Source organism: Cetorhinus maximus, chromosome 1 (genome assembly GCF_964194155.1).
Source record: "Cetorhinus maximus chromosome 1, sCetMax3.hap1.1, whole genome shotgun sequence".
Taxonomy (NCBI): Eukaryota; Metazoa; Chordata; class Chondrichthyes; order Lamniformes; family Cetorhinidae; genus Cetorhinus; species Cetorhinus maximus.
This window is the reverse complement of record NC_135879.1, coordinates 90,160,888-90,168,730: the sequence shown is the minus strand read 5'-3', so window position 1 is coordinate 90,168,730 and position 7,843 is coordinate 90,160,888. Positions and strand designations below refer to the sequence as shown.

General features: G+C 44.8%; 1 protein-coding gene across 2 annotated transcripts in view; it reads left to right on the top strand.

Moving 5' to 3' along the window:
- The first annotated feature begins 7,344 nt into the window (after positions 1–7,344).
- The window catches only part of paqr3a (progestin and adipoQ receptor family member IIIa), a 49,287-nt gene continuing 48,788 nt past the window's right edge, over positions 7,345–7,843 (top strand). For both annotated transcript variants that reach the window (XR_013576839.1, XR_013576837.1), the window contains exon 1: positions 7,345–7,796. The gene's annotated coding sequence lies outside the window, so the exon portion shown is untranslated. The remainder of the gene's footprint in view (positions 7,797–7,843) is intronic.

Genomic DNA, 7,843 nt, shown 5'->3' with positions numbered 1-7,843 from the left:
AGCCTCCAATAATGTGTAGATGAGAGGGGTGCTGGGCAGCTCAATCTCACCCTGCTATTCGGCTATCCCTTCTGCTCATGGAGTCAGCCAGGGTCTCTCGAGCACCCACAGGGAGGAGGATCAGCAGGTGCCTGCTCTGGGGTCATCCACCCAGGTGACTCTGGGAGTGACCGGTCCATCTGACTCCCCTCTTCCCGTGACCTCCGCAGATCCAGCTTCACAGGCCGAGGAGGGTGCCACTGCCACATAGCAGGATCCCGAAAGCAGGCCGGGGCCCTCCAAGTCTCAGCCCTCCAGGGGATGCCCGCCAAAGTCATCACGGACAAAGCACCACAGTCAGCAGGCTACCTCCACCTCTGCTATAGTTGCCCAGGGAGCATCAAGATGTAGTGGCAGGGTTAGGAAAGTTAGGTAAAAGTAGTTGCAGAGCCTGGCCACAGGTGTTGATCACTTGTACCTAATGTTCACTATTGTCAATAAACTCCTAAGAATGTCACCCTGCCTGTGGCTCCTTGTTCTGATGAGCAGTGTTCATGTCACTCAGATGTGAAATCTTTCTGCACAAGATAAAAAGCAGGGGTCTCAATCCAGGACCTCTTCCCTGTGCTCTGTGCAGCCTTCAGGCCACAGTGATGGTCCGGCCTCACACTCCCTGGACACATTACTGATGCCTAAACCTCGGCAGTGCTGGTCATTACTGCCAGAATGTAGTGGGCAGGCGCCACAGAGTTCTCTCATACTCTCTGTGTGCTCTCAGCACCTTTAAGGTGGGGCTGGCCCCCATCATACCAGCATCTGCGACCAGTGATGCTGTGCACCAGCTCCTGGAGGGCTGAGGTGCTGAAGGTGCTGAAGGTGGACAGAGCATCAGATGTGTCTAAAGTTTCATGGCTGCGTCTCTGAGGTGACCCTCACCATGGAGCGCAAGCAAGCTGTCCTCGGCCAGACAGGAGTCAGAAATTCTCAGAGGCCATAAGCATGGTTCTCAATGCATATTTTACATTTGTTTCACAAGCGAGGGGCAAAATCCATTTAAGGAGGAGGGGTGTGAATTTCTGGATGGAACACACATTATGAAGGAGGAAATATTAAATTGTTTAGCATCCTTGAAAGTGGATAAAGCACCAGACCCAGAGGAAATGTATCCCAGGCTGCTAAGGGAAATAAAAGAAGAAGCAGCAGAAGTTCTGACCACTATTTTCAGTTTAATGTGGCTACAGATGTGGTGCCTGGGCTGGAGGGCTTCTACTGTTGTATCATGTCTAAACAGGAAAGGATAGGACAAGTAATTACAGGCCAGTCAACATAAGCTCAATGGTGGGGAAATTATTGGAAACAATTCTGGGAAACTGTATAAATCATACAAAAGAAATTTGTTTTTCACCTCTTGTTATGATCTGGAATGCACTGCACAATAGAGTGGTGGAAACAGATTCAATAATAATTTTCAAAAGGGAATTGGATAAACATTTGAAAAGGAGCCACTTGCAGGGCTGTGGGGAAAGAATTGAGAGGGTGGGGTGAATTGGAAAGCTCACCCACTACCCCCACTCTTCCCAGAATCATTTAATGCATAACCCAGAGTCACTATATTCCCCTCCCCAGGGTCACATTAATCCAGGTCCCAGAGTCACCTCTGCCCCAGGGTCACTTTAATCCAGATCCCGGAGTCACTCCCTGCCTCAAGGTCAGTTAATCCGAATCGTGGAGCACCCCACCCAACCCTGCCCGAGATCAGTTTAATCTGGAACCTTACTCAGTCGCCTGCCTGGCGGTCAGATTAATCCGGATCCTGGAGTCATCCTCTGAACCGGGATCACTTTAATCCATAAACCGAGTTACCCACCTGCACTGAGGTCAGCTTAAACCAGATCCCAGAGTCACCCCCTTCCCTGCGGTCACTTTAATTGGATCCCGGAATCACTCTCCTGCCTTGAGTCACTTTGATCCTGATCCTGAAGTCGCCCACTGCCCAGGGTCACTTTAACCCAGATCCCCAGAGTTAGTTTAATCCGGATCCTAGGATAAATTGTTAGAGTGCAAAAAGTGTTTGTCATTTATTAGCAGAAGTAACCTAGGATAGCAGTGGCACAGCATGATAGCAGTAGCAGTTTTAAGCATTAAAACGTATCAGGTAGGAGCCTGTAAAACAAAGGCTGTTGGGATACTTGATATATGTTAGCCTAGACAAAGGACACAGCAAAAACTAGCCCGAAGCAGGTGTGAACCCAGTGACTATAGATAGATAGGTGTCAGTCACTAGAATGCTAAGCAAAATGAGACAGTTGGTCTACAACGCTTAGCACTTATTGTGATAGATTGTGACAGTGGTTACATATAACAAGGTGTCAGTCATTGGGATGCTAAGATACACAGCAAAGCGGGACAGTTGATCTGAAACACTTTGCACCTATTGTGACAGATTGTGACACTATGTGACTAAGATCACATCCTCAGTCATAAAAAGACAGGGACTAACTGTATAAAAGACAATGTAACAACTCAGATGGCAGAGTACTGACTTGAATTGAATTGATTGAATTGGCTCTCCCTGTGTTCACTTGAATAAACGATTGAAAACCATACCTGAGTCTCCGAGGTATTTGTCAATTTCACCGCAATAATTGGCATAGTCGGCAGGATACTCGGATCAATCTTCAGATGGTCCTGCAAGTTGGGTGAGTACATTAATTTTTACCACCCATAGTTAAGGCAGGCAAACCGGATGATTAGATATGTGCGAGTATCTAAGAATCTGTATGGGGAACTCAGGGTAGAGGTGTGTGGTGGGGGTTTGGGCGCCCTGGGTTAGGGCGCTTGACGTACTAAGTGCAATTGGGTCTGACACACTGAGTGGAGATGGTGCTTGACATACTGGGCACAGAATAATAGGGCACTCAACGAACTGAATGCAGGGTACCCGAAAAATCAGGAAGAATTGAATTAGGGCGTGAAGGAGTCCATCACTAAATTTGTTATGAATAAACATAAGAAACAGATTAAATCCATGCAGAAAGATGAATGGAATCCAGATGGGGCCCTGGAAGTCCAGAAGACATGGTGTAAGGGAAAAAAGGATAGGGAGAACAAAGCAATTATGATTATAATTTGAGATTCTGCCAGCGAGTCCAGAAACAAGACAAGTAAAAGAATTGATGCCAAAAACAAACTTGGACAGGAGTCAGGGAATATTTAGTCAAAATTACATTGGAAGGACCACCGCGGTCTAGAGTGCTGTTGAAAAAGACGAAAGGGAAAGAAGTTGTGTGTGTGTGTAAATCTACGCTGGTGTTCTCTTTGTGCGTTCAGGAGTTGGTGAATGGTAAATGTTAACGTGTGTGAAATGTCTCTGAGCGAAGTTCTATTAAATGGGTGTAAGTTAAAGAAGAAGAAGCTAAAAAAAGTCATGACAAAAATGAGAATTTGAGTGATTAGAATCACTGTGAAAGGTTGCTGTGTAACTCCTTGGCATTTGTATGTTTTGTGAGAATTTACCCTTTCTCTGTAGTTTCTAATTACAGTTGTTGAAAGACATTCAAAGAAAGAAGTGACTTTCAGTGCAACTCTAAAGCTAAAACACATTGGCGCATGAATCTCTAGTCATTTTTAAGTTCTAAACTTTTGGACCTAAGTTACAATATATACATGGAAAATAGGTATGCATTTGGTGCAGTGCACGACTACATGATCACATTGAATCATAGAGGGTATGTCACCTCAGGGGGAGGACAGATACAACATGAAGTGGTGGTTAGAGACCTGGTAGAGGCTGCAAAGCTGCCACTAAAGGCAGCAGTGGTAAATGGTAAGGCACACCAGAAAAGTACAGACCCCATTCAGAGAGGTAACCAGCAGGCAGATCAGTCCGCCAAGGAGGCAGCCGTAAACGTCTCAGAATGTCAGATAGCAGTAGCAGTAATCGGGCCAGAGGAAGTAAACATAGTAGAGCTGCATAGGGATTATGATAGAGGAGGTAATTCCCAAATGGGGCATACCATTACAGATAGATTCCAACCAAGGGATGCTTTTTATGGGCTAGCTAGTAAAGAAAGCATGCAGGTTATTGGGAATATAGCAGAAATTCCACATACCATATCACTCACAAAGTTCAGGATTGGTTGAGCAAATGAACAGGGCACTGAAGAAAGATTTAGCCACAAAGCTATCCAAGAGACAAGGAAAGGATGGGTTGATTTGTTGCCCAGCATCATCATGGGATTAAGGGCAACACTTAATAGGATAACCAGATTAACACTGTATGAGCTAATGACAGGAAGGGCTATGAGATTTCCAGAGGGCGTTGTAACTGGGAATGAAGTTGAACCCATGAGGGAAAGGGCCAAGAGATTTGTGAGGAAACTGCAAACAATTGCTGCCAAGGATCTATCATATTTTTCCAAATATTACTGTGCGATACATTAAAACAGGCTTATGTTTGGATGTATGTGTAGTTCTGTGTGTGTGGCTAATTTAATTAAACTAGAGATGATTAGACTGCAAGGTTTAAATTATCAAAGGAGTTAGGTGTAAAACAAGCATTTGAAATGGAGATGAATAAACTATGGTGAGGTCTCAGCAGAGAAGGTGTGAATGAAATTTGCATTTTTAGATAAGCGGGAAAGGTGTTTGATTTTCAAAGGGACATGGAAAATGTTTACAATTGGCAAGATAAATAAGGCAAGGTTATTATGTTGATTTTTCCCAGAAGTGCTGACCATAATGAGAACATGAAAGATTTTTATATTCTGGGAAAAGTAGTTTCTAAAGACAAGTGGAAACAATGGGGTTTATAAATCAAAAGGGGTAAATTATATTTAAAGAAGGATGGAAGGCTGTGTGAGGTGTGGCCATGTGAGGTCTTGAAAGGAGCACCATGTGAAACACACTTGGGGGGAAAAAACTTCTAGCCACCCTGCATAAGTTTGTTGTTCCACTAACCAAAGTTGTGTTAAAAGCCTTTGGAAGTCCATTGTCCAGTGGGTACTTGTGGTAATATTGCTGGATGACTTTATAAATTTGGCATCTATTTCGACTGTTGCCTTAAAGGGGGTGTGTAGTTGGGAGTCAGGTTAAGTAGAAATTTTGGGAACTGTTATAACTGTGTAACTGTAGTCTTGTGAGTTTTAAGTTTTGTTCTTCTTTTGGTAATAAATGTTTTAACTTAATCTTTAAAATCTCTAAAGATGGTAGTGGGCTCATTACTTCTGACTTCAGTGCATCAGCCTTCTCGTAATAAATACAATTTGCAAAATCATTGTGATAGTGTGGCCAAGTTTCCCCTGTTGATTTGGTCTGCCTGGCAAATACCGCCTTCCATATCACAACATTGCACGGGTTACGGCAGGAGGCCAAAGATCAGCAGATAATATGAGATATGGAAATGGAAGCAGGCATGGAGAGGATGAGAGTGCCCAATGTAGTAGAGTGGATAATGGTAAAAGTAGGGCCCTAGAAGAACTGTGCACCAAAGTGGGTAGGGCCATGTGAGGTAATAATGACAAGTGATACCTGCCCCTGCATTGACATGAAGGGGAAGGGGTGTTGGAAACATTGATCACAAGTCATTTAACGGCTGATCTATTTACTTCACAGGGAGATGAAGGCAGATCCTAGAAATTAACTATATCATTACAGATTGAAACATGGGTCATTATGTGCATTGGAATACTGGTCACAATGGTATCCGTGTACACCAGATATTTCGTGAAGGAACAGAAGACAACCCACTGTGGGACCTGGCAAATGAATTGCACTAGCCTGCCGAGAATTGGAAACAGGTCCAGTGAATGGATTAGTGTAAGAGAAAACAAAGGTGTTATATGATAATGTGCACTTTGAGCTGGTACCCATGGTCCTAAATATATCAGATATAGGTTTACCCCTGTGGTGTTTGGCTAAAACTCAGGCATTGTACGCGGCACTGTTAAAATGAGCGTTAAAGAAAGTAGCCCAGTATAACAGTGAAGATGCATGAGCACCCCCTCCTAGGAAAGGATCAAGTGTAGCCTGGTGGATGACACTGTCACAATATTTAATACAGGAACCTCAGTAGCAAACTCAATTGATTTGGTCTCGTAGGCCATAAGTTCCACAAATTAAGTGCCCAACTTAAGAAAATATTAGAAAAGGAACAAGGAGTCCAAGACAGGCAACTTGGTATGGATCAAGATCTGACCCGGGCAGTGCAGGCCTTGCAACTGTATTGGAAAGTCACACAGAGACTATTTATTAATTAATTAATGAAGGGCATAATGTCTCACAGAAAGCAGCCCGAAATGTTGTCCGCAATACCTATGGATTGTGGATGCTCAAGCAGATGTGAGAAAATCTAAGGGAGATACATGAGGGAAAGGTCCCCCTGTGGATCACAAATGAACATCTGGCCAACCTGTCTAGAAAGACAGGGGCCAGTGTGACTGGTTGCCAGCTCAGAGGTTTGGTGTGCATGTATCCGAAAGGGAGCAGCTGTTCCCCTTACTTGAAGGGTCAGTCACAAGGGGGCATAAGTTCAAGGTGACGGGAAGGAGGTTTAGGGGGGATGTGAGGAAAAACTTGTTTACCAGAGGGTGGTGATGGTCTGGAATGCACTGCCTGGGAGGGTGGTGGAGGCGGGTTGCCTCACAGCCTTTAAAAAGTACCTGGATGAGCACTTGGCACGTCATAACATTCAAGGCTATGGGCCAAGTGCTGGTAAATGGGATTAGGTAGGTAGGTCAGGTGTTTCTCACGTGTCGGTGCAGACTCGATGGGCCGAAGGGCCTTTTCTGCACTGTGATTCTGTGAATGCTGAATGTGTTGTGAAAAATGGTATGTTGCTTGGTCCTGGCATTCGCTGTGTTACCAAAACTGACGCCAGGTACATTATACAGGGTGGAGAACATAGGGGTGATTAGAATTAGAAGATTATTCTGTGAGTTATCACAACATGCCATCATATGCAGTAGAAATAGAGGGGAACAGGATAGGTGCTACCTTAGACAGATGTAGTGTAGCATCCTCCTCAGTAGTGTACCCCCATCCAATATATGAGACAGGAGAGGCCAGGTGTGGATTTAATGCAACAGCCAATTGTACAATGGAAACCATAAGGGTTACAATGGAACCAATTTATGTCACATGCTTAGGAAAAGGGAGATATTGTATTACCACATCACAGCGAGAATACCTCTATGGGAATTGCCTATGCCCACTGACCAGTCACAGTGCGCTTGCACCTGCAGGTACCAGCCCGGGTGGAGCTGGTGGACATCTACAAGCAGGAGATGGTTAATGTGCAGATTGAGCCTGAACACCTTACTGCAATACGGAAGGAAGTTGAGAGGGTGCAAAGGGCCTACAACACTGCAACAGAGGAGCAAGGGTATAGATAACTATATAGAGCAAATAGACGATGCTACTTGGTGGAAGAACCTCTGTGTTACCTGGGGCCTCAATGTACAGATCCATTCATGGACCAGGATTTTCTCTCACATTTTGGTAGTAGCCCAGTTAGTACTGCTGTTGTACTTGACATGCCTCATGTGTAGCTTGAGGAGGCAATAACAGGCCCAAATACTGGCTAAGGCTCCGGAACGTATGGAGGAGGAGGTACTTCTGAAAAAGAGGAGCCACGGCCTAAGAGGGAAGAATGTAGCCTTCAGCCTAGGAGGATCGACTGCGGAAGGGGAAAGATATATGGAGTTTAGCGCGGTCCAAACTCAGAGGGCAGAGTACTGATTTAGATTGGGTTGGCTAAGACAGGCTCTCCCTGCATTTGCTTGAATAAACAATCGAAAACCGTACCGGAGATCTCCGAGGTATTTGTCAATTTCACCGCAACACGCTCCTCTGCCCCAGGAGTTTA